The 26,112-nt window shown below is 49.1% G+C and overlaps 1 protein-coding gene and 1 non-coding gene across 2 annotated transcripts in view; both read left to right on the top strand.

Annotated features, from left to right (window-relative positions):
• The window catches only part of PEBP4 (phosphatidylethanolamine binding protein 4), a 212,016-nt gene that overhangs the window by 114,807 nt on the left and 71,097 nt on the right, over nucleotides 1–26,112 (top strand). The gene's annotated exons all lie outside the window — the stretch shown is intronic.
• Nucleotides 9,357–9,494, top strand: LOC119929043. Its single transcript, XR_005451186.1, has one exon. It is a non-coding gene; the product is annotated as a small nucleolar RNA SNORA7 (small nucleolar RNA).

The following is a 26,112-nucleotide window of genomic DNA, read 5'->3' as shown; positions in this document are numbered from 1 at the left end:
TCTCAGTGTTGCTGCCACTATGGCATGAAGCAGTGATGCTTTGGCAACTTAATCTTTGACACCTTCTGTTGGGAAAAAAAAGAAAAAAAATACCTCAACCCCTTTCACCACTCCCTTATCACTGGCTGCTACTAGTTTGCTCTCATTGTCACACCCAGGAGATGCTTTCATTCCCATTCAAAATAATTTAAATAAAATGTTGCTATAAAGTGGAATATTATCTTTTGATGAATGTTTTTAAAGCCCTTTAGGTTTTCATGGTAATTTACGGTGTAAAATTATTTAAAGATAAGAGCCAAATTAGCTCTCGTATGCCGAGGTCGCCGTGTCCTGTTATCCATGTGAGCAGTGTTTAAATATAATCAGCCCTTAGACTAATGCAGCATAATTGTTCATTTGAAATAGCTTTTTTTACTCCATTCAATGAGTCATTAAAATATTCAAAGGATAATGCAGTGAATTGGAAATGAATTTATCATATTATCCCTGGCATACTGTAGGGCCTCAGGTAACGAGAATGGGGCGGGGAGGTGGAGAGCAGAGAGAGAGTGTGGCAGGGGAGAAAGAAGGAAGAGAACATGCACACAAGAAAGAAAGGAGCAGTGTGTACACCTAGAATCTGGTAAATTAGGTTTTCTGGTTGAGGTTTAGAAAGCAGGTATGAAGAAAGTATGTGGAGAAGAAAATGCTATGCTTTAAGCAGGGTCTCTCTCTCCTCTCAGAATCTGTGCTTCACCACAGCTCTGCTGTTAACTTATTTTTATCAAATATGTTTATATCAGAAAGTCGTTATGGAAACCAATTCTGCCATCCAGGAGAATTCCTGGATCAGGCAGAAAATACTCACACAAAAACACGCTTTCTCTCTCTCTCTCTCTCTCTCTCTCTCTCTCTCTCTCTCTATTTCTCTCTCTCTCTCTCTCTCTCACACACACACACACACACACACACACACATTCTCACATACACACATGCACACTTCACATATATTACTAAGGAACAAACCCCTGCCCTCCCATTTTTGATCTCAACAGGGCCAGCACCTGGAGGAAACGAAAGACCAAACTTCTGTCCTAGTGGCAGAGAAAACAGAAGTGGGGCAGCTAGTGAAGATCTATGGGTGCCATGCCTGTCTCATATCCAGAAGCCAACTTTCCTCACCTTACTTTATGCCACAGGTTTCCCGATAAATTTATTTCATCCCCACCAGTCAATAGCATTTACTGTATTCTTATTAGGTGCAGAGCTCTGTTCTAAGTGCTTAGGAGAGTGCAAAATAACACTGTCGGTTCCCTGCCCACAGAAAGCTTACAGTTTGGAGAGCAAAATTACAGTCTAGAGAAAGGTTGGGTGGCTGCAAGTGAGGTGCAGATACTTGCCAAGGGGGGTAAAGGAGGGACTGAAAGGTTCGGGTGGATGGGAGTGATCAGTTTGATTGACAGCCTGGAAGCCAGAAAGCAGCCAGGCCAATATTAAAACGCTGCAACCCAAAGATCCAGTGACAAAACCCTCCGTTTAGGGCCCAAGAGAGAAGTCTGAGGGGAGACCCAGGGGTGGGTGAATAATAATACTAGTAGTGATGATATTTGTTAAGCACTTACTATGTGCCGAGCGCTGTTCTAAGCACTGGAGTAGATAATAATAATAATAATGGCATTTATTAATGCACTGTTCTAAGTGCTGGGGAGGTTACAAAGTGATCAAGTTGTCCCACGGAGTTGGGGGGGTGGGGGGCTCACAGTCTTAATCCCCATTTTACAGATGAGGGAACTGAGGCCCAGAGAAGTGAAGTGACTTGCCCAAAGTCCCAAAGCTGACAATTGGCGGAGCCGGAATTTGAACCCATGACCTCTGACTCCAAAGCCCGTGCTCTTTCCACTGAGCCACGCTGCGTCTCTAAATAGATGGATTCGATAGAAGCTAATCAGGTTGGACATAGTCTCTGTCCCACATCGGGCTCACAGTCTTAATCCATATTTTACACATGAGGTAACTGAGGCACAGAAAAGCTAAGTGACTTGGTCAAATGGCAGACAAGTGGTGGAGCCAGGATTAGAACCCAGCTCCTTCTGAATCCTTAGGCCTGTGCTCTATCCACCAGACCACGTTGTTTCCCGTGGATGCTACCACTGGGCCTGCCAGATCTCTAGAACGTCCCCATGACGCGCATACCCGCTGCTTTGGAAGATCTGCCCACCCTTTGGCCCTAGCTCAGACACCCAGCTCAGCTAATCCCCACCCAAAAGCCACTGTCCTGCCCAAGCTGGATCCTGCCAAGACTGGCCCACAGGACAGAGAAATGGACAAAGGGCTCATGTTCGTGCTTGTCCAGAAGCCAGGTGGTAGGCACGTCGCCTCCTTGTAAGCTCCTTATGGGAAGGGAATGGGTCTACCAACTCTGTTGTACTTTAATCATAATAATAATTGTGGTATTTGTTAAGCACTTACTATGTGCCAGGCACTGTACTAAGGCTGGGGTGGATACAAGCAAATCAAGTTGGACACAGTCCCTACCCCACTTGGGGCTCACAGTCTCAATCCCCATTTTACAGATGAGGTAACTGAGGCACAGAGAAGTAAAGCGACTTGCCCAAGGTCACACAGCAGACAAGCAGCAGAGCAGGGATTAGAACCCATGCCCTTCTGATTCTCAGGCCTGTGCTTTATCCTCTACACCATGCTGCTTCTGTAGTCAGTCAATCAATTGCATTTATTGAGCACTTACTGTGTGCAGAACACTGTATTAAGTGCTCGGGATAGTATAATATAACAGACACATTCTCTTCCCACAACAAGCTTACAGTCTAGAGGGGGAGGCAGACATTAATAAAAATTAATTACACATGTGTAAATAAGTGCTGTGGGGCTGGGAAGGGGGATGAATAAAGGGAATCAGTCAGAGTGACGCAGAAGGGAATGGAAGAAAAGGAAATGAGGACTCAGGGAGGGCCTCTTGGAGGAGATGTGCTTCTCCCAAGTGCTTAGTACAGTGGTCTGCACATAATAAGTGCTCAATACATACCACTGATTGATTGATTTCTCACTTCAAAATAAATTCCCAGATTAACCTGGACCCATTAACCATTCTCAATGAGACCGTGATCCTAAATTCTCCTCACTTCCAGGCACACATTACTATGCAGTCACATGGATGATGCTTGTCTGGTTTGACTTATTCATGTCAAAGCTGGGTTTGTTATCCTCCTCAGAATTTACTGAACACCTCCTGTGAGCCAAACAGCACTATGCCAGGAGCTTGGGAACCTACAGTAGAAAGCCTGGCCCCTGACCTCATGGAGTTTGTAGTCTGGTGTGAGAGCGACAGGCACAGACAGAAATTGCAGGCAAACAAGAGGAATAAGAGAGCCCTTAGGGCAACTCCTTCAGGCTCTTCCAAGATATGAGCCCTCTAGACTGTAATTTCCTTGTGGGCAGGGAACATATCTACCAAGTCTGTTGGATCGTACTCTCCCAAGTGGTTAGTACAGTGTTGCTCACACAGTAAGCTCTCAATTAATACGATTGCTCAATGAGCCAAATAATCAGGGCATGTCAGATGAGGCACTTGTTAATTTTTCAGGGCCATTGTGTTCCACGGTGCCACTACTGTCCGTAAGATTCCAGTCAAGTGGGTGAACAGGGCAAACCCTGCTTTAGTCCATTCACCTACTCGAAATCTTTTGCTTTGTGTCAAAGTTAGCAAGGAGGTGGGGATTAGTTAGGAAATGACTCCTTCTTGTTCCGTTTAGACCACAAGTTCCTTGAGGGCGGGGACTGTGTCCAACGGAGAAATTTTGACTCATTCTGTCATGAGATCTGCAACTGTGGCAGCCATTCAGAGAGTGTCTGTGGTTTCCTGTGGCATCTGGTTTGAGGAGGGCGAGGGGATGATTTTTGTCCACCAGCCTTCCCCCCACTGCCACCTTTCCCTCATCATTCCCCATCCCCGTCCTGAACAATCCCTGAGAAAACGGGACCCCACCAAACTGTTACAATCACCACTGGCTCCAGTCAATCAATCAATCAATCAATCGTATTTATTGAGCGCTTACTATGTGCAGAGCACTGTACTAAGTGCTTGGGAAGTACAAATTGGCATCACATAGAGACAGTCCCTACCCAACAGTGGGCTCACAGTCTAAAAGGGGGAGACAGAGAACAGAACCAAACATACCAACAAAATAAAATAAGTAGGATAGAAATGTACAAGTAAAATAAATAAATGAATAAATAAATAGAGTAATAAATATGTACAACCATATATACATATATACAGGTGCTGTGGGGAAGGGAAGGAGGTAAGACAGGGGGATGGAGAGGGGGACGAGGGGGAGAGGAAAGAAGGGGCTCAGTCTGGGAAGGCCTCCTGGAGGAGGTGAGCTCTCAGCAGGGCCTTGAAGGGAGGAAGAGAGCTAGCTTGGCGGATGGGCAGAGGGAGGGCATTCCAGGCCCGGGGGATGACGTGGGCCGGGGGTCGATGGCGGGACAGGCGAGAGCGAGGTACAGTGAGGAGATTAGTGGTGGAGGAGCGGAGGGTGCGGGCTGGGCAGTAGAAGGAGAGAAGGGAGGTGAGGTAGGAGGGGGCGAGGTGATGGAGAGCCTTGAAGCCCAGGGTGAGGAGGTTTCTGCCTGATGCGCAGATTGATCGGTAGCCATTGGAGGTTTTTGAGGAGGGGAGTAATATGTCCAGAGCGTTTCTGGACAAAGATAATCCGGGCAGCAGCATGAAGTATGGATTGAAGTGGAGAGAGACACGAGGATGGGAGATCAGAGAGGCTAGTGCAGTAGTCCAGACGGGATAAGATGAGAGCTTGAATTAGCAGGGTAGCGGTTTGGATGGAGAGGAAAGGGCGGATCTTGGCAATGTTGCGGAGCTGAGACCGGCAGGTTTTGGTGACGGCTTGGATGTGAGGGGTGAATGAGAGAGCGGAGTCGAGGATGACACCAAGGTTGCGGGCTTGTGAGACGGGAAGGATGGTAGTGCCGTCAACAGAGATGGGAAAGTCAGGGAGAGGACAAGGTTTGGGAGGGAAGACAAGGAGCTCAGTCTTCGACATGTTGAGCTTTAGGTGGCGGGCGGACATCCAGATGGAGATGTCCTGAAGGCAGGAGGAGATGCGAGCCTGGAGGGAGGGGGAGAGAGCAGGGGCAGAGATGTAGATCTGGGTGTCATCAGCGTAGAGATGATAGTTGAAGCCGTGGGAGCGAATGAGGTCACCAAGGGAGTGAGTGTAGATTGAGAACAGAAGGGGACCAAGCACTGAACCTTGGGGAACCCCCACAGAAAGAGGATGGGAGGGGGAGGAGGAGCCTGCAAAAGAGACTGAGAAAGAATGACCGGAGAGATAAGAGGAGAACCAGGAGAGGACGGAGTCTGTGAAGCCAAGGTCAGATAACGTGTTGAGGAGAAGGGGGTGGTCCACAGTGTCAAAGGCAGCTGAGAGGTCGAGGAGGATTAGGACAGAGTATGAGCCGTTGGCTTGGCAAGCAGGAGGTCATTGGTGACCTTTGAGAGCGCAGTTTCCGTGGAATGAAGGGGACGGAAGCCAGACTGGAGGGGGTCGAGGAGAGAGTTGTTGTTGAGGAATTCTAGGCAGCGCGTGTACACAACTTGTTCAAGGAGTTTGGAAAGGAATGGTAGGAGGGATATGGGACGATAACTAGAAGGTGAGGTGGGGTCAAGAGAGGGGTTTTTTAGGATGGGAGAGACATGGGCATGTTTGAAGGCAGAGGGGAAGGAACCAGTGGAAAGTGAGCAGTTGAAGATGGAAGTTAAGGAGGGGAGAAGGGATGGAGCGAGAGATTTCATAAGATGAGAGGGAATGGGGTCAGAAGCACAGGTGGCCGGAGTAGCACTTGAGAGGAGGGAGGAGAGTTCCTCTGAGGATACCGCTGGGAAGGATGGGAGAGTAGCAGAGAGTGTTGAGAGCCGGGGGGTTGGAGAAAGGGGGGGAAGAGACTTTGGGGAGGTCGGACCTGATGGATTTAATTTTGTTAATGAAGTAGGAGGCCAGATCGTTGGGGGTGAGGGAAGGAGGAGGGGGGAGGAACGGGGGGCCTGAGAAGGGAGTTGAATGTACGGAAGAGCTGGCGGGGGTGATGGGCATGGGTGTCAATAAGGGAGGAGAAATAGTTTTGTCTGGCAGAAGAGAGGGCTGAGTTAAGGCAGGAAAGGATAAACTTGAAGTGAACGAGGTTGGCATGGTGTTTAGACTTTCGCCAGCAGCGTTCGGCAGCTCGAGCATAAGAGCGAAGGAGGCGGACAGTGGCAGTGATCCAGGGCTGAGGGTTAGTAGTGCGAGAGCGGCGAAGGGAAAGGGGAGCGAGCGAGTCTAGCTGAGTAGAAAGGGTAGAGTTGAGAGCAGTAATCTGATCATCAAGACTGGGTAGAGAGGAGAGGGCGGCGAGGTGGGGTGTGAGGCGCTCCGAAAGATGGGTGGGGTCCAGAGAGCGGAGATCTCTGTGAGGGAGTAATACGGATTTACAGGGGAAAGGAGTGTGAGTGAGGAGGCAGGCAGCAGGAACCGTCAGGGAAGCTCATGAAAACTTTGTAGACGCCTGGCACCTCAGATGGGGTGTGGGTCCTATCGGTGCCCCAAAGACATTGAACAGTAATCAAGCTGACCGCTAAAGAAGGAAAAAACCTTCAAACCTCACATGGGGTCAGGAGTTTTAGTGGGTTCTAATCCCAGCTCCGCCGCTTGTTTACTGTGTGACCTTGGGCAAATCACTTTCCCGGACCTCAGTTACTTCATCTATAAAATGGGATTAGTACTGTGAGCCCCGTGTTGGATAACCTGATTAGCTTGTATCTACCCCAGCGCTTAGTACAATGCCTGGCACAGTAAGCACTTAAGAAATGCCACAGAAAAGGAGGAATAGGACAGAGAGCATGTCTACAACTCTGTTGTATTGCACTCTCCCAAGTGCTCAGTAATAATAATGATGGCATTTATTAAGTGCTTACTATGTGCAACGCACTGTTCTAAGCACTGGGGAGGTAACAAGGTGATCAGGTTGCCCCACGTGGGCCTCACAGTCTTAATCCCCATTTTACAGATGAGGGAACTGAGGCCCAGAGAAGTGAAGTGACTTGCCCTAAGTCACACAGCTGACAATTGGCAGAGCCAGCATTTGAACCCATGACCTCTGACTCCAAAGCCCGTGCTCTTTCCACAGTGCTGTGCACGTAGTAAGCACTCAATAAATATCATTGGTTGATTGATTGATTGACTCTCAAGTTCTCTGCCACTGTAACGTTAACTAATGTTGTAGATTGACGGTCTCTATCTAAGGGCAAGAAGATCAGTACGCACATATCTGGACAAGCAGAGCACCAGTGGCAGGGGAAAGGGAACTGGAGGGGATGGCCCACCTAAGCATCTCCAAGGCCCTTTCCCAATGCCATTTCTGCCTCTCCACATGCCCTGGGCCACTGGGGGAGATGAGGATGGGCCTGCCCCACCTGAGAGGAACTCAGGGGTCTGGTCTTGGATCCTGAAAAGAAAAGCAGCACCGGGGGAAAGCCCAGGCCAGGAGTGGGGCTAGAGGGTGAAAACCAAAAGCACTGAAAACCAAATTCAGGACTGTGGGTGAATTTGAGGGTGTATACTTCAGGCCGAAGGGCAGGGGCGGGCCTTTCTTGTGACAGCTGGCCTGTCAGAACTCAGCTGAGAATTTGCTGCTCCAGCGGGAGGATGCAAGTTAGTGTTTTCTTGTCTTGGTTGATGAACGGATTCTGGGTGGCAGGAGTCACCATAGAAACAGGTGCTATCTTAAGCAAATGAGGCTTATTAACCTTAAGAGTGGTGGAGTTTTCACAAGATTGCACATACAGGGTGGGAATGAAAGCGGAGTTTGGAGGAGGGAAGGAGAAAGGGGAAGGAGGGGCCTTTACATTTTGGGAACATTATTGGGGTGTGTGGGTGTGTGTGTAGTGTAGTTCTGTATGGGGGTACCTGTCTGGAGCATGTGTATGCAGTATATATATGGTTAGTGCATGTTAGCAAAGGTGGTGCTTGTGTGTCCACGTAAGCGTTCACATGCGTGTATGCCACTGCGATTTTACTGGTCCACAAACCTATTTCCAGCATGGGTCTTGCCCTGTTTGGTCCCTGAGCTATTCCTTCCTCCAGACATGGGCTTCTTGTGGAGATAAGGGACAACGTATTCTCTGCACGTTACGGCCCTGATATATCTCTGTTTCCTTGACCCCCACCCCTCTACAGGGACCTGGTGGAATGTCCAGTTTGGGTCCAGGGAGGGGAGGGGTATGTTTTCACATTTAAGATTACTTGTTCTATTGTTCTCTCCACTGTCTCCTTCTCAAGCACACCAGCCACCCCTCCGGCCTCCAGCTCCCCCACTCCTTGCCCAACGCCCTTGCAGGGAGACCCCTCTCTGTGGAGATAGGCTTGGAGGGAAGCTGGGTTTTGGATCTCTTGTTCCCTGGGACTCCTGGGAGAGTGACAGTTTCCCCGAGGTGGAAAGGTGAGGCTCTTGGGTTAGCCCAGCCCAGGGCCACGCCAGAGTGGCCAAGACCTGGACTGAAACAAGCAGCACAGTTTGAGTCTTGAAGAGCTGGAGATTGTGGGAATTAGGTCAATAACTCCTGCTTCCTGCAGCCCTTCTGTAGCCCAAAACTTTACATCAGATTGCATTACATTAGCCGTGGTGGCTTGACACCTCAAGATTTGTCAGATGAAGAGACAGGGAGCCATGGCAGACAGGGCATGGCTGAGAGCGCAGCATGTTATCCTGTCAATCAGTCAATCAATCATATTTACTGAGCACTTAAGAGTGCAGAGCACTGTACTGAGTGCTTGGGAGAGGACAACATTAGAATATAACAGACACATTGCCAGCCCACAGTAAGTTTACAGTCTAGAGGGGGAGACAGACATTAATATAAACAAATGAATTAAAGATATGTACATAAATGCTGAGGGGCTGGGAGGGGGATGAATAAAAGGAGCAAGTCAGGGTGATGCGGAAAGGAGTGGGAGAAGAGGAAAGGAAGGCTTAGTCTGGGAAGGCCTCTTGGAGGAGAAGTGCCTATGATTGATGGTTTTGCCATGGCAGGGTTAGTGAACTGAGACTCCAGAATTGGCAACGGAGTCCGGGCTGGGAAAGGGTCTGAACTGCATTCCCCACTCCAGCCCCTGCCCCAGCAGTCTCTTGTTCACCAATGCTCACCACCCCCTCCTCCTCCCCCAGTCCTCCTAAGACTGTGAGCCCCTTGCAGGATTGGGGCTGTGTCCAACCTAATTAATTTTTACTTAACCCAGTGCTTAGAACAGTATTTGACACAAAATATACACTTAATAATACCTTAAAAACGTCACAACTTTCTCTGTCCCCTATCAGGATCACACCTGGAGAGTTTCCAGTACTCTACCAGTTTCGGCTACTGGAGGGAGAATCAAGCAGAGGCATACCCATTCCATTCCTAGTTTGAGCAGTGGCTAGTGATTGGAAGGCAACCTGCTACAAGTCAAAACTCACCTGAGCTGGGCAACAGAGGCATAGGAGAGAGTCGAGGGCGGAGATTCAAGTTTACTGTGAGGAAGGAGGCGATGGGAAACCACTTGTGTATTTTTACCAAGAAAACTCTATGGATACCCTACCAGAATGACTGCAGATAGTGTTGGGGCATTCCGGGAGAGATGTGTCCATGGAGTTGCTATGAGTCGGAGACGACTCAACAGCATAAGACACAACAAACTTCTCCAGATCTCAGTTCTCCTGTTCTCCCTCCTACTTAGACTGAGCCTCATGTGGGACAGGGACTATGTCTGGACTAATTAACTTGTACTATCCCACCACTTAGAACAGTATATGACACATAGTAAGCACTTAACAAACATCTTTAAAAAAAATTATTATTCCTTGAGTGGAATTGGTGTAGAGAGACCAGTGTTGTCATTAGTCCTGGGCCTGGGACTTTGGGGGCATCCCCTTTCCTTGTGTACCATGTCTTCTAACTCTGTTTTGTTGCACTCTCCCAAGTGCCTAGTTCAGTGTTCTGCACATAGTAAGCACTCAGTAAATGCCACTGATTGATTGATTCTTTGATTATCCATGATGCAGCCTGGCAAGACCTTAGGAGCTGTGGATTAAATGAAGGGAGCAGGGCTGGAAAATTTTACAGCTTCAGTATGTACCCCTCTTCTTTCATTCCTTTCTTCCTCTATAAACCAGAACAGGCAAGCATGGTGGCCTAGTGGAAAGAGCATGGGCCTGCGAGTCAGAGGACCTGAGTTCAAGTCTGCCACTTTCCTACTGGGTAACCTTGGGCAAGTCATATACCTTCCCTGTGCCTCAGTTTCCTTATCTGAAAAATGACGATTCAATTTCTGTTCTCCCTCCTACTTAGACCGTGAGCACGATGAAGGACAGGGACTGTTTCCAGCCTGATTATCTCTTATCTACCCTAGAGCACAATACAGTGCTTGAAGCACTTAACAAATGCCACCATTGTTAATACAACTTGAACAGGTGCTTGGTTCCTCTGCCTCCTTATGAAGGGTTTGCCTTTGCCTTGAGGGGGCTCACCCAGGTCTCTCTGGGTGCTCTTATTCCAAACCGAGCCCAATTAGACAGGTCTCCCCTGCAGCAAGCATGGCTCTTGCTCAGTAGATCAATCAATCAATCAATCATATTTATTGAGTGCTTACTGTGTGCAGAGCACTGTACTAAGTCCTTGGGAGAGAACATCAAGGATAACAGAAAAATGCACCAGTTGGTGTCTGTGGGGCTGATTCTGGATTTCCCTCTAGCAAAGTCTGAGAGCCCCAGAGGAAAAGCCTAAAGGTCACTGATTCAGTCTGCTTTCACCTAGGAAAGGACAGAGTGAGGGGATTCCCTGTAAAAACGATTCAACTGCTAAGAAGGCACCCAAAGCTAGCCATCTGGGAACTCACATCCCAGTAGGCCTGGGGCTTTGGAGCCAGGTGGAGAGGCCAGGGGGAAGCAATCAGGGTTCAGGATTTTTAATTTCTTAATGGTATTTGGTAAGCACTTACTGTGTGTCAAGCACTATTCCAAGCACTAGGGTCTTTACAAGGTAATCAGGTTGGATGCAGCCCCTGTCCCACATGGGGTTTACAATCCAAGTAGGAGAGAGAACAGGTATCCTCATTTTACATTTGAGGAAACTGGGGCACAGAGAAGTTAAGTGACTTGCCCAAGGTGACAAAGAAAGCAATGGGTAGAGATGGGACTAGAAGCCAGATCCTTCTGACTCCCAGACTGGTGCTCTCTCAACTAAGCCACACTGCTTCTCAATCTCAGTTCCCTTTCCCTCCCTTTGCACCTTCAGTCAAGAGGGAGAAATGGTCTTGGGTCAGGTTACAGGTCTGTAATCCAGGAGAAAATCAATCAGTAAACTATATCATGCTAAGGAGGAAGATATCCAAGAAACCCAAGTAACCGACTGAATCAAGCAGGGTAGGGTGGACAGGCATTTGTTCTCTGCTTTTTCCCTTCTCTTGACTTTTTTTAAATGGTATTTGTTAAGCACTTACTATGTGCCAGGCACTGTACTAAGTGCTGGGGTAGTTACAAGATAATTGGGTTGGATAGTCCCTCTCTCGCATAAGGCTCTCAGGGTTAATCCCCATTTATAGGTGAGGTTACTGAGGCACAGAGAAATTAAGTGATTTGCCCAAGTGGGACAAGTGGGAGAGCCGGGATTAAAACTGACTCTGAGATCCGTGCTCTTTCCTCTAGGTCATGCTGCCTTCTGCTGCTGCAGGAGAATGGCATCTGATCCTGGTCTCTTCATGGGACAACCCATCCCCATTTAACTGGAAGGGCAGGGCAGGGATGCGTTGACATTAGAAGGAGGAGGAAGTATTGCTGTCTAGGGTGTGCTTTTTTAATAATTAAGATATTTGCTAAGTTTTACTATGTGCTAATAACTGTACTAAGTACTGTGGCACACTATAATAGTAACTGTAGTATTTGTTAAGAGCCCGCTACATGCCAAGCACCATGCTAAACCCTTCAGGTAGATAATCATTCAATCAGAGCAGACATAATCCCTGCCCCAGGTGGAGCTCATGGTCTCCAAGAGGGGGAGAACAGATACTTATTCCCCATTTTACAGATGAGGACACCAAGGCATTGAGAAACCAAAGGACTGGCCCAAGGTCACACAGTTGGCCAGTGGTGACGCCAGGATTAGAACCAACCCCAGGTCTGTGCTCTTTCCACTGGGCCCCATTGTGCTGTTTTGTATTTTTCAACAGATTTTGCTAAGCGCTTACTATGTGCCAGGTACTGTACTGGGCACTGGGGTAGATACAAGCTAATCAGGTTGGAAACAATCGATGTCCCACATGAGGCACACGGTCTTCATCTCCATTTTACAGATGAGGTAACTGAGGCCCAGAGAAGCGAAGTGACTTGCCCAGGGTCACACAGAAGATGTGGCAAACCTGGGATTAGAACCCAGATCCTGGCCCACACTTTATCCACTATCCTCTGCTGTGGTCATATTGACAACTGCAGTTGAGAAGTTTGCTCCTGGTGAGTTAAACCATCTAATCCCGGCCCTGGAGTTTCTCTTAGGCAACACCTGAAAGCGGAACACAGTCTTGGACGAAGGCAGGAGAGAGCAGGTAGAGGCAAGGCTGCTTCAGAGCAACTGGGCACCATGACCCTCTTCTTGGCACGTGCCCCCGGAAAGACTAGTCTGGAAGGATTAGCTTTCCGGCAGCAAGTTTGTGCACTGAACAGGTTTCTGGAGAAGCAGAGAGTTGGCTGTGATTACTCCTTTTCTGAAAACAGACGGGGTTTAATTGCTGTTACTGTCAGTGAAGTTGCAAATATCATATAAAAAGGGCTTTTTGGTTAATTGTTTTTAAAATAAAAATTCGGGAACTATGTATAGAGATTATACATCCAGTGTGCTTTAAAGATCAAACTGTATATATTAACCTTAAATACAGTCTTTAGCATGGGGCATTGGAATCGGTGAATGACTGCTATGTACAATGCTCCCCCAGGGCTTAAGATGCCAGAACAATATGACGGCGGCAACTTTATTACCGGGAGTGGGGGGTGGGGGGAAACAACCAGCTCCCTTGTGATTGGCCAGAGCCCGAGAATAATAGAGCAGCTAATCTGGGTAATTTCATGGGCCCCATTAGCCCAAAGTGCTGCTTTCACGTCGACTTGCACAGAAAAAAAAAACTGCATTCCACAAGCTTCTAGAGGGCCAGAGGTGTCCAGGGCGGGAGTGCCAGAGATTGATGATATCCAATGGGCATTGGGCCACTCCAGCACAGCTGGGACCTTCTGGAGATAAGGCTGAACCAGGAGGAAAGAGAGCCTCTGGGCAAAGGATGCTCAAGAATCCAGACGGCTTTAATCCTGGCCCTAGGGGAGCGGTGGGGAGGGAGTGGTGGGGGGAGAGGGGAGGAAAAGTTTGGTAAACACGGAGGCCAGGTGTTGGCAGCAGCTGTGGGTACATCTGGAGGGCAGGACAGCGTCGGCCCTTTTGGAGAGCAGAGTCCAAGGGGCCTAGCACATCTGAGGGGAAGACAATAAAGCAGAATTGGGCAATATGTTCCATGCCCACGAGGAGCTTACAGTCTCAATCATACTCTGTATGATCCCAATATCTGGAGCTATCCCAGTATTTGGCACTGAGTAAGCACCAAATAAATTTCCAAACTAAGGGCCAAGAAGAATTACAAGGACACCTCAGTCTGGCAAGGACCCTCTCTCCTTGATTTGCCATTACACCACAGCTAGGAACAACCTATTGGGCTTGCTTAAAGGAAGAGACTTTTGCTGTCCCTCTCCCACACATTTCTGGGGTCCAAGGATGGAGAGTATGACTACATTCATGGCTTCCTCGAAGGCTGGAATAAATCCATGAAAGGCAGGGCTTAGATTTCCAACCTCCATCTTGCAATCCCTCAGATGTGACCTGCTGCTTCTGAAAATATGCCACTTTCAATGAGCCTCTGGACTGAATGGGCAGCTGAGCCCTCAGGGTCTCAGTAAATTCTTAAAAATTATGATTGACTGGTCTGCCTTCCCAGAACTTGAAGTCAAGGAGGTTCTTCCAAGCCCCTTTAAATGTTTAATTGCTGGGCCTGACCCTGGCCTTGTCTAGTTACAATCCTGCAACTCCTGGGGGAGTAATGAGGAGAAGGAGGAGGAGGGAAAGGAGAAGGAGGAGGAAGAGGAGGTATGGTGGTATAGTACTAGTAGTAGTGTGGTATTAATAATAAAAATAATGATGGTCTTTGTTAAGCACTTACTAAGTGTGATGCATTGTTCTAAATGCTGGGGTAGTTACAAGGTAATCAGGTTATCAGGTAATGTTGAAGACAAGAGGATATTTTTGAATTGATAAGTTCCAGAGTTGGCCAAAGGGATGATTTGGCTCAGGGTGCTGGGAAATCAATCATGGCAGGCTTGTTGGAGGAGATGGGATTTTAGGGGGACTTTGAATGTGAAGAGAATGTGAGGTGAGGAGGGAGGAAGTTCCAAGCTGGGGGAACAGCATGAGCTAAGGGACAAAGGTGGGAATGTTGAGAGCAAGAAACAGATAGGGGGTTGGCCTGGCAAGAATGAAGAGCGTAAATAACAGAAGATCACAGCCTAGAGGAAATAGCGTGGGCCTGGCAGTCAAAGACCCTGGCTCTAATCCCAACCCTGCCAATGCCTTTCTGTGTGACTTTGGGCAAGTCACTTAACCTCTCTGTGCCTCATTTTCCTCCACTGTAAAATGGGGATTAAACACCTCTTCTTTGGATTCAAACTGTGAGTTCCATGTGAGAGAGGGATTGTGTCTGACCTGTCTGAACTAATTTAACTTGCATCTATTCAAGAGCGTTTGACATATAGTAAGTGCTTAGCAAATTAATTAGGTACTTGCGGTAATCTGTGGAACTTGTACCTACTCCAGGGCTTAGAAGAGCATTTGACATATAATAAGGGCTTAGCAAGTACCACAAAAAAAGGAAAAGGGTGAGGAGATGAGGTGGGGCCAGCAGCAGAGGAGCCTTGAAGCCAACTGTGAGGAATGTTTGTTAAATGCGGGAACTTGTATTATACTCTCCCAAGAGCTTAGTACAGTGCTTTGCACGCAGTAAGAACTCAATTAGTACAAGTGACTGATTGACTGGTGCCAGTGGAAGGTTCTGAGTAAAGGAGAGATGTGGGTTGAGCAATGCTTCAGAAAGATGATCTGAGCAGAAGGTGAGCCAGGCCAGAACCTGTACCTCTTGGTGAAACACCAAATCTTGGCCCAGGCCTCAGGCCTGTGAGGATGAAGAATCACTACCTGAAAGAAGTTTTCTTAAGAAGGAAATGTCGGTAATCACAGGAGAAATCTCTGTCCAAGTTTTAGATTTCCTGGTGTGGTGAGGGACAGGCTCAAACATTGCCAGAAACAAATTCCCAGAAGGCTTGCCATGATTTGGCAGAGGCAGGGAATTTCTGTACTGAGCAATATGGTGCCCCACCCCCAGAGGTGGTTGCATAGCACAACCTAAGGCCTTGGCAAGCAATTGGTGTGCAAAGTGCTTTGGGATCTCCAGAGGCCCAAGCTCATCTGCAACATCGGGATGGACCCAGGATTGGCTCACCCCAGGGTCCTGAAACCCTCCCTACCCACCTCTTGTGCTTGCTAGGGCTCTTCTTGCTTGTTACCCAGGAAGAATGTGGTACCCTGCACTGAATCAAGCAGCTGGTGGGCTCCTTCAGCACACTTGTTGGAATCACAACACACACACACACACACACACACACACACACACACACACACACACACACACACACTTCTCTCTCTCTCCCTCCCTCTTTCTCTCCCTCACTCCCTCCCTCTGTGTCATCCCCGTGACAGAGGGTTATGTAACCTCCAGAGAAGGGAGTCCTGGAGTTCCGAAGTAGTGAGTGAATCAGTTTTTTGCTGCCGTCATTTTCACAGCAGGGATCTGCTCTGTGCAGATTGGACTTAGGGGTTTTTCCTGGATGCTTCTGTTTCATTTAACATGCAAAGGGTAATAAGTTGTCACAATCTGATACGGCGGCGGCGGTTACAAACACCCGAGTGGCTGCTTATTTAAATGCAGGTTTGTTAATTAGCTCACCCTAATGAGGCTCTGCTAAATCAGGCATTGCACTGGCAGGACCCAAGCTCGGTGGTGGTACCTGAAGAAAAGCGGGTTAGAGCTTCAGGGGCTGCAGACTCAGCACATGAACCATGATGGTCCCTTAGGAAGGCAGGAAGGAGGATCGTAGAAGGAGCACTTTCAGGGATATGGCACCATTACCCTCAACCTTGTTTGCTACCCATCCACTGCCAAATTCTGAAAGATATTGGCTCAGATACCCTTTCACCATAGCCAGCCACAGCCCCCACATTCCACCAGTCCTGTCTCCCCCACCTTCCAAGGCAGGGTGGATAGAGTACAGGCCTGAGAGTCAGGAGGACCTGAGATCTAATGCCGGCTGTGCCACTTGTCTGCTGTGTGACCTTGAGTAAGTCACTTATCTTCTCTGTGCCTCAGAGAAGCAAATGGGGATTAAGACTGTGAGCCCCGTGTGGGAGAGAGTGTGTGTCCAAACCGATTTTCTTGTCTCACTTAGCACAGTGCCTGACACATAGTAAGCACTTAAAAATGCCACTATTATTATTATTATCATGATTATTCCAAAAGATGATCATGGTTATTCCGTGAGGATTGAGATACTTAGGATATATGTGGTATTTGTTAAAGCACTTACTCCATGCCAAGCACTGTTCTAAGTACTGGGGTAGATACAAGATAATTAGGTCCCATAAAGGGCTCACATTCTAAGTAGGAGGGAGAACAGGTATTGAAACCCCATTTTGCAGATGAGGAACCTGAGGCAAAAAAGAGGATAGGTGACATGTCCAAGGTTACACAGCAGGTAAGTGGCAGAGCCAGGATTAGAACCCAGGTCCTCAGACTGCTAGGTCCGTGCTCTTTCTACTAGACCGCACTGTTTCTCTAAACAGGCTCACCTGCTCACGAGCAGTTGCCCCTTCTTGAAACCCTTCCTGACTCGCTTCCTCCCAGTGGAGATTGGCTCAGCTATCATTTTCCCCTCCCAACAGTACCAACACCAGATAGGAACGGAAAGAGCTCATCCAAGTCCTCTCTTCATGCCTCACTTGGTTTGACCTCAGGTTCCAGCAAGCAAAAAGTTACAATCCAGAGGAAACTCAGGCACCTAGTTTGGGTGGAGCCACCAAGCAGAGGCAAGAGAATCTGAGAGAAACCGGGAGCTGGAGTTTCCTGAGGCCCTCAGAAGCCCAGAAAAGGAGGGAGAATCTTTAGGAAATTGCCAGGTATCATTTGTCTATTCCCAAAGAGGACTGAGAAAGGAGCTAAATTTAGAAAAAGTACAGTTGGAAGGGAAAAAAAAGCACTCAAAGACTTTGTCTCCCTACTAGAAACTTCAGCTGCCCTTCCCCTGTTTCTGCTGAGGTTCCCTGATCCCTGCCCAGAGGTGTCTGGGTAGGTGATGGCAGCACACGTCTGTTGCTCGCAAGCCGAAATTAGGCACCAGTCTGAGTAATCTCTGCCCTGCCTTGGCCCTCAGTGTGTGGGAAGTTGGCCCGGTTAGGATCCCTGGCTCCCAGTTATGGGTCACTGAAGAACGTCTGGAAGAAACGGGTGGGTCTCTAGTGAGGCCTTAGCAGGATGTCTGGAAGAAACGGGGCTGCAAGGAGGTTGGTTACTAGGTAACATTGGACTGAGCATTTAACCTATGAGACAAGCAGTGTGCGTGTGTGTGTACGTGCATATGCGTGTATGTCAGGGTCACAGGTGCACCTTCAAACACGTTAGTCAGAAAGCAATTGCTCCTGGATATGGACCAGCAGAGCAGCTTGCGAGCAGGTAAACAAAGAACCATTTGCCCCCTTTGTGGCCTGGGCCTTCCTGAATCTGGGGGCTTTCTCTGGGAGGGAGGCCCAGATGCCCTCTCTGCAAGAGGGAAGCTAGTCTTTATTTCTAGGGATTGATGGTTTTACTGTTTAAGGGCATCATCCTCTTCATCATGTAGTTACTGGATACTGATTATCCCAAAGTATCAGTGGGGTGAGAGGAGACACAGCAGAGGCAGTGGGAGATAGGCTCAGAAGAGATGGTATATTGAGTCAGGAGAGGCAGGAAGTCTGAGAGAGACTGGACCTGGGGAAGTACTGATCTGTTGGCCTTTCACCTACCCCACTGCCATCTAACCCTCCCCACAGCTTCCCTGGGAGGTTGTCTCTGCCAGTGGGTGTCCAGGGGGCTTTTGGTGCCAGTACTTTTTGTTGCCCTGATAGAGCAGAGTTTGGGGAGGTGATTAGCAGACCAGCACAGCTTATTTTTCCAGCTCTTCTGACTTTTGGTCAGTGGGGGTCAAGCCTTTTCTCCCAGCCCTAGAATCTATGGCTCAGTTTCCCTGAGAATATGCAGTCTGGGCTGAGCCAGCCCCAGGAAGCGGTCAGGGGAGAGAGGAAGGGCAGGAGTCATAGATTAAGAATGGGGCTGGAAGAAGAGATCTGCCCACCCATGGGAGTGACTTGTGGGAGGGAGCGGGACCAAGATTGAGCCAAGCAAGGAGAGAGAATGGGGAAGACTTGTCTTTTGGGTCTCTCTCTTGGCAACTCCGGGTCAGGTGACCTGCTACCCACCAGGAAGGAGGGTAATGCAACCCCTAAAATCCAGCACCATCTCTCCAGGCCCACACTTGTGCCTCCATGCTACTGCTTGGCCTCTTAGAGGGAGCTGTGAGGGTCTGGAATGGGAGTGGGCCCCTCTTCTCCCCCATCCCCACCAGCCTTGGCCTTGGAAAGGTCCACCTGGGATGAATCAGACAAGGGAGGCTGTGTAGGAGGGAGCACACAGGGGGAGGGAACTCCTACCCCCGCCCCAGCCCTGGATTATTTAAAAGGCAAATGTGCTGAGTTGCCAAGGGAACGGGAAGAAAAGGGACTTCCCTAGCATCGGTGACTCGTAGGGAATGGAGACAGGAGGCTGTGATGCTGAGAAAATTGTTTCCAAAAAAAAAAAGTAAAATGTGGTGAGTAAGCAGGCCCGGTTATGTAAAGCAATCCCTGAGGAAGGAGAGCGAAGAGGCTGGAGCTCTTCCGCCGTTGCCTGCCGTGCTCCTTGCTCTGTCTCCCTGCTGGCTCCAGGTTTTCTCCTGGATCCACTTATTCCCTGCCCCACCCCACACCCACCCCTTGGCCCCCTGCGGGTTCTGTATCAGAGGTACTCTCCATGGGTGCCTGGAGGAGTGGCATCCCCATGAAAAAGAGAGTCAGAAGGTTTGGATCTGGGTAGGCAGAGGGCTGCCCATATCTGCTCCAAAAGAGAGCTCCAGGAGCACCATTCCCCCGGGGACGGATTCATTCATTCACCCATTCAATTGAATTTATTGAGTACTTACTGCGTGGAGAGCACTGTACTCAGTGCTTGGAAGAGTATAACATAACAATAAGCAGACTCATTCCCTGACCACAGTGAGCTGACAGTCTAGAATGGGAGACAGACATTAATATAAAGAAATAAATTGCAGGTGTGTACATAAGTGCTGTGGGGCTGGGAGGGGGGTTGAATAAAGAGAGCAAGTCAGGACAACGCAGATGAGAGTGGGAGAAGAGGAAAGGGGGACTTAAAGATGATGGATTGTCCGAGGCAGCCCAGGAGCTGCCCTCCCTCCTGAACTCTCTCACCTGCTGGAGGGTCAAATTTGGGCACTCAGCCTTCTCAAGAAGGCTTTTCACTTGGGAACCCATTCCGATGCCAGTCAAATATTTGTTCCACCTGTCCTTCATTCCTTCTGTTGCCATTTTGGACTTCCTATCTGGACTGCCTATTTGGACTTCAGTATTTCCTCCTGATAGACTGTAAGCTCCTTGAGAACAGGAACCGTGTCCATCAGCTGTATTGCATTCTCCCAAGCTCTCAGTAGAGTGTTCTGCATAAAGATAGCACTCGATAAATACTATTGATTGTTTTACTGATTCTGTCACTTAATGGAGATGGCCCTGACCACCATCCTTATCCAGGAAACCTCACAAGAAGTGAGATAAGCAGGAATTTCTGAAACCCAAAGTTTTCCAAAGGCTGGGGAGAGGTTGGCTCCCCTTACTCCCACCCTCTTCCCTCCTGCTTTCCCTGCTTTGGGGTCTATAGGTGTGTACACCTCCCCACCCCAACCCTGCCACCATTTGGGAATAGCCGAGCTGAGGCCCTGAGGACTTTACCTTCCATTCCCAGGTGCCTTCTCACCCTCTGCTTTGACTGCACAAATCTCATCTCCCTCTTCCCCAGTATCATGCAGGAACCAAACAAATTAGCCTCTTCCTGGGCCTCCCCCGCCTTCTGCTGGCTATCATGCCTCAGCCCTCCACTGAAACAGGCTCTTGTCCTCAAGCAGGGTGCAAGGCCAGGCCGAGTAGTATCTACACAATCCCCATCCTGTGGATCTCCCTTCTCCAGCCGCCGGGCACTCACCGATTCATGGCTACTGATCCAATGGGAGGCCACTAACTGGGAGTAACTCAGGACCAGGTTATGGGCTATGGTAGCCACTCAGTCTCCTCTCTGACCCCTCCCATCCCTCCCTGTCACCCATCCAGCTTGCGTAGTGACAGCACATGGTGGGGGCAAGTGTAGGGAAAGGGCCCAGGGACCGGGCTTGTACTACCCCTGTGTTCTCTCCATTCACCCTGGTGATTATTGACTGAATCCAGTGGGGAGTCCATCTGTGCCTCCCGCCCCCCGCAACATTTAAGTCTGTTAGGGGTCCTCGGGGTTTGCAGAACTGTAATAGGACTCCTCGGTCAACTCCCCTGGGCCCCTTAGGCGCTGGTTTGCCCTGTTAGGCTACAGAACTGGGGGATTCCCCCTTATTGAATCATTTGAGCTTTCCCCCTCGCCCTCCTCCCTCCCGAGATGCAGGATTCCTCCAGACTCCCTCCGAGGGAAGCAGTGATGTCACTGGCAGAGCTGAGAGGCAGCTGACTCCTCGAGGAAAGCCCTTTCTCCTGTTCCCCCCCTTCCTCCCCACCACCTCTCCCACCCACCCCACACACTCAGATAATTGGTGTTGTGAGGATTAGTCACTGTGTGATGAATGCTGAGGCTTCCCTCCTCCAGAGCCTCCTGTCCCCCCACACAGGAAAACTGGCTGAATGCTTAATTGGAGTTCCTCACACCTCCGGGGTAGAGCCTTAAATGAAATGACAGAACCATCACAGTGCTGGAGTCAGACCCTGGGAGCAGAGGGTTGCTATGGAGTTTCCTCTATGGCTTGGGAATGTAAAAAAAATCCTCCAGATGGTTTCACAGGAAGATGAGTAGTGGGCGGGTGGGGGAAATTGCACAGGCATCACTTCCGGGTCAGCCCGGATCCTGCCTCAAACCTTTACCTTATCCCTCTTTCTGGAAGCTCATCTGAACCCAACATCGACTCCCTCAGGCCTAGAGACCTGAGTTGAGGGGAGGGAGGCCAAGGAGAGACTTGGAGACACTTGTAATGGGGAAGACCCTTGAAATTATGTCAATGGCTGACCCAGTTCCCAGGGATCCCTTAGAATCTGGCTCAGGTCTCAAACTTGAACCCAGCTCTTCTTCCTTATACTTTTCCTTTCTCCTTGTGAAAATAACCTCTCCTTCCTTTTCTACCCTCCCCAACTCTCCACAGTCTCCTCTGGAGAGGGACTCCAGGTTAACCTTCTGGAAATAACAGCATGACGGGACAGAAGCAATTGGATTAGCTCCTAAATGGCAGCTGCCTAGGGATTTCTTAAACCCTGAAGATGGGACCAAGGGTTTGGGGGAGACACTGTCTCTGCCTCTGGTTTGAGTCTGGTAGAAAAAGCAGCCTGCTGAGCTGAGCTATCTGCCGGTGGAGAAGCAGACCCTGGAGAAGCAGAGCTATCTGCCGGTCACTCCTCCACCACCCAAACCAGTCCCAGCCTCATCGAGGTTGGGTCCAGAGAGGAGTGTAGAGCCCCAGGCTGTCTGTCACCCAGGTGCTGGGAGCAGGGGTCCACTGGGACAGCAGAATCCACAAGGCTTAAGAGAGGGGGTCTGGTGTCTCTGGGGAAGGAGCAGAGGAAGGAAAGAAACAGGAAGGCAAGCTGGGATTCCTCGAGGGATGCAGTTCAGGTCCTAAGGAAGGCAGCAGGCAGAAGGAAACCTTCTCCCACACGCCCTCAGTCTCCCCGGTGTTGCATATCTAATTGGATTCCCTCTGCCTCCTACAAGGTTATCCCTGGAGCTGGGAAACTACCTCGCCAACGGAGTCTCTCCTCCCTCCTGCAAGTCGGGGGAGAGAGCGCACAGGCATTCTGCCATTCACAAAGACATTTTCCTGCTTGTAGTTCAGTGGCCAGCTGGGTCCTCAAACCTCTCTTCCTCTGAAAACAGGCGTGCCGTCCACAGTACTTTGCTCTGGGGGCTAAGACAAAAAACCTGGAGCCCCAGGTTAGGATGTGACTATATCAGCTCTGCATTCAGTAGTGTTCAATAAACACGATTGAATGCATCAGCTGGGGCCTGGGTGGACAGGCCAGCTCAAAAAGCAGAGTAAGGCAGCTCTTCTCCCTCAGAAAAAAGACCTGAACCTTTGGCCCTGACTCCACTATTTACAGAGGCTGAATTCTCCCTTGTTGGAGTAGTACGAATGGTGGTATTTGTTGAGTTATATTGTACTTTTCCAAGCACTTAGTACTGTGTGCTGCACACAGTAAGGGCTCAGTAAATGCCATTGATTGAACGATTGATTATTGTTCACCTACTGAATGCAATGCACTGTACTAAGCACTCAGGAAATGCAACAGAAACTGTCATCTTGTAACCCTTCTATGGAAATGAGAGGTGGAGAGTCATGCCTTTCTAGGCTTTGGTTTCCCCTTTGCAAAATGGGGAACAATCCCAGCTCCTGTCTGATTACTGGCCAATAGGAGGGGCTCACTTGACCGAGGTCAGGGTCCCAATCAATGTAGGTGGGATGGTCCTGGATTTTAGGAATCCTAAGCTGCCTCCCTCTTTTGGTTGTTATCTGAAGGGGAAGAATGGTCAATGGAGATGTGTTGTGCAGTTGCTGGGAGGTGCTCCATAAGGACAGAGGGATATAATGCCACCTTCAGCCAAGCCCTCTCCCTGCAGTACAGGGAGGAAGAGGCTGGGTGGAAGACAGGAGAGGACAGTGAAAGTCACCCTGCAGGTGACTGCAGGGCTCCAGAAGAGAGCCAGCCCAGATGAGCCACTTCCCCTGTGGCCTGCAGAAGCAGGGCAGAGGCAGGGTACCAGCCGTGAGGGAACTTGTCCTTTCTGGGTTGTGTTTCTATCTGGCCAGCCAGGAGGCAGCACCTGATGAAATGCCTGAATGCTGTTTGCTCTGTTGTCCCTGACCTTTCTCTTCCTCTTCTCCCTTTTCTCACCTCCCCGTCACCTACCTTTTCCATATCCCCACCTCCCTCTAGCCCCAATCTCTTCTACTGGCCCTATGCCCACCCAGCCTAAGGTGACCAGACTTCTGGCACTGATGATGAATCATTGTGTGTATTTGTGTGTTGTGTGTGTGTGTGTGTGTGTGTGTGTGTGTGTGTGTGTGTGTGGTTACAGTTGAGAGGACAATCCCAACCAACAGTCCCTTCCACACTTCCCACACAAACCAAACCTTCATTTTGGCTGCAGTAGAACTTGCGTCGCTTGGCTCCATTTTCCTGCCTGTTTCCTGGCCTCACCCAGCCTTCCTAATTGCTGCTCCCCAGGGCAGGGCTCCCAGCAATTCACATCAATCCCACGACTAAACCACATTGCTTGTGGTTGTGCTGTGTTAAGCCTTTAAATCCTTCCTCTGACCACTCTCCTTGCAGTCACTCCTCTTGGGCTTACCACTAGCAGCAGTGGAAACATACTGCTGTGGAAAACAGTGTGGCCTATTGGGAATCAGAGGAGCTGGGTTCTAATCCCAGCTCCACCACTTACCTGCTATGCAATCTTGGGTGAGTCACCTAACATCTCTGGTCTGTTTCCTCATCTAGAAAAATGGGTATTCAATATCTGGTCTCCCACCTACCTGGACTACGAGCCCCTTGCAGGTCAGGGACTGTATCTGGCCTGATTATCTCATCTCTACACCAGTGCTTAGTACAGTGTCAGGCACATAGTAAGCCCTTAACAAAAACCACAATTATTATTATCTTGTCTCTACATGTGCGCCACCCAGCCAAGTTATATTGCAACAAACAACACCACAATATTGGCTTTCTGATGTACTTCCAGGAACTCCATTCTGGGGTCCTCATCAACTGTCCCAGTGGAAAGGGAAGACAAGAAACCTTTTTCTCTCTCCCAGCTCAGGCTTTGCTGGAGAATGGAAGCTCCTTGCAAGCAAGGGCCACATCCCTTATGTATTCTTCATAAGGCGTAGAGCATTGGGATCAGAATGATCAGTCCCTAATGCTCTCTGCCTCATCCCAGTGCCTCCCTTCCATGCTTGGGTTCCCAAGGGCAGGAAAAAGAGAGAGGGTTTCTGAAATTTAAAAAGGGGGATTGAACCGGCTTCCTGGACAGAGATGGCAAAAAAAAGCAAATTACCATTTAATCTCTTGCCCCATCCCTGAGAAAAAGAAAAAGGAAAGAGATGGGGTTTTCCTTCTCTTGGCCCAGATGCCGAAAGCTGAAAGTCAAGTGGGATTGGTTGCTAATGCCAAGGTCACTGCCAGATCAGGCTAAGGCATATAAGTCGCTTGTGCCAGTCCCCAGTTCCCCAGTTAGGCCTGATTAATTAGCCTCTTGCTAATGATGCCATAAGGGGATCGATCACAAATATATTGACCATTCATCTTTCATTTTGTGTCCCAGCTGGCCCCAGCTGTGCATTATCATCGATGAAAGGAAGCCGAGTTTGCTGGTGGCAGGCAGCACCTGCCTGAGGGGAGTCGGGGAGGTGGGGGTTGGGGGGAGAAGGGGGCTGGTTTGGTCAAGGGCTGGGAGACCCCAACCCAAGGACTATTCCACTAACTTTCCTTTCCTGCCCTACCTGGAGGGCTCCAGGTCAAGCCATGAAGTACCTTGGAGTCATGGTCCAGTAGAAAAGGGAAATGGAAGTATTTACCAAAGGGAAGGAGGCTCAGAGGGGAAGTGAGGGAGGGAAGGAAAGGTGCTATAGAAATATAGAGTGCACAGGAAAGCAGGAGGAATGGGTTGGAGGGTGGAAGTGACAACGATATTGTGGACAGGGTGGGCATGATGATGAAAAGATGGGAGGATGAAAGGGGGGTCTACAGCTGGCAGGCAGGCAGGTGGGCCTCATGGGGATGAACAGATTCTGGGTAGATAACACTGGGGCACAGAGATAGTTTTGGGAAGTGAGCTCTCCTCATCTTCTTGACTGTGAGTCCGCTGTTGGGTAGGGACCGTCTCTATATGTTGCCAACTTGTACTTCCCAAGAGCTTAGTACAGTGCTCTGCACACAGTAAGCGCTCAATAAATGCGATTGAATGAATTCAAGAGTCTCCTGGTGTTTAAGGAAACTCAATCTGTAGTCTTCTGGGGCCAGGAAAGGAAAGGAAGGCAAATTTATCAATCAGCCAATCAATCAATCAGTGAAATTGATAGAGCACTTGCAATGTACCAAGCACCATATCAAGTGCTTGGGAGAGTACAGTACAGTAGAGCTGGTAGACAAGAGCTCTGCTTAAAAGGAGCTAAGAGTCTAGAGGTCATCTAGTTTATATTTTCCAGGCTCCACCATTGTGGATTGGACATAATAATAATGATGGTATTTGTTAAGCGCTTACTATGTGCCAAACACTGTACTGAGCACTAGAATGGATACAAGCAAATTGGGTGGGACACAGTCCCTGTCCCGCGTGGAGCTCACAGTTGCAATCCCCATTTTTTTCAGATGAGGTAACTGAGGCATAGAGAAATGAAGTGACTTGCCCAAGGTCACATAGCAGACAAGTGGTGGAGCTGGGATTAGAACTCATGACCTTCTGACACCCAAGCCTGTGCTTTGTGAGAAGACTCTTTCCTATGATAATAATAATTATGATGATGGCTTTGTTAAGCACTTACTATGTGCAAAACACTGTTCTAAGCACT

The sequence above is a fragment of the Tachyglossus aculeatus genome, chromosome 5, assembly GCF_015852505.1.
Source record: "Tachyglossus aculeatus isolate mTacAcu1 chromosome 5, mTacAcu1.pri, whole genome shotgun sequence".
NCBI lineage: Eukaryota > Metazoa > Chordata > Mammalia > Monotremata > Tachyglossidae > Tachyglossus > Tachyglossus aculeatus.
This window is presented reverse-complemented; position numbering and strand designations above follow the sequence as displayed.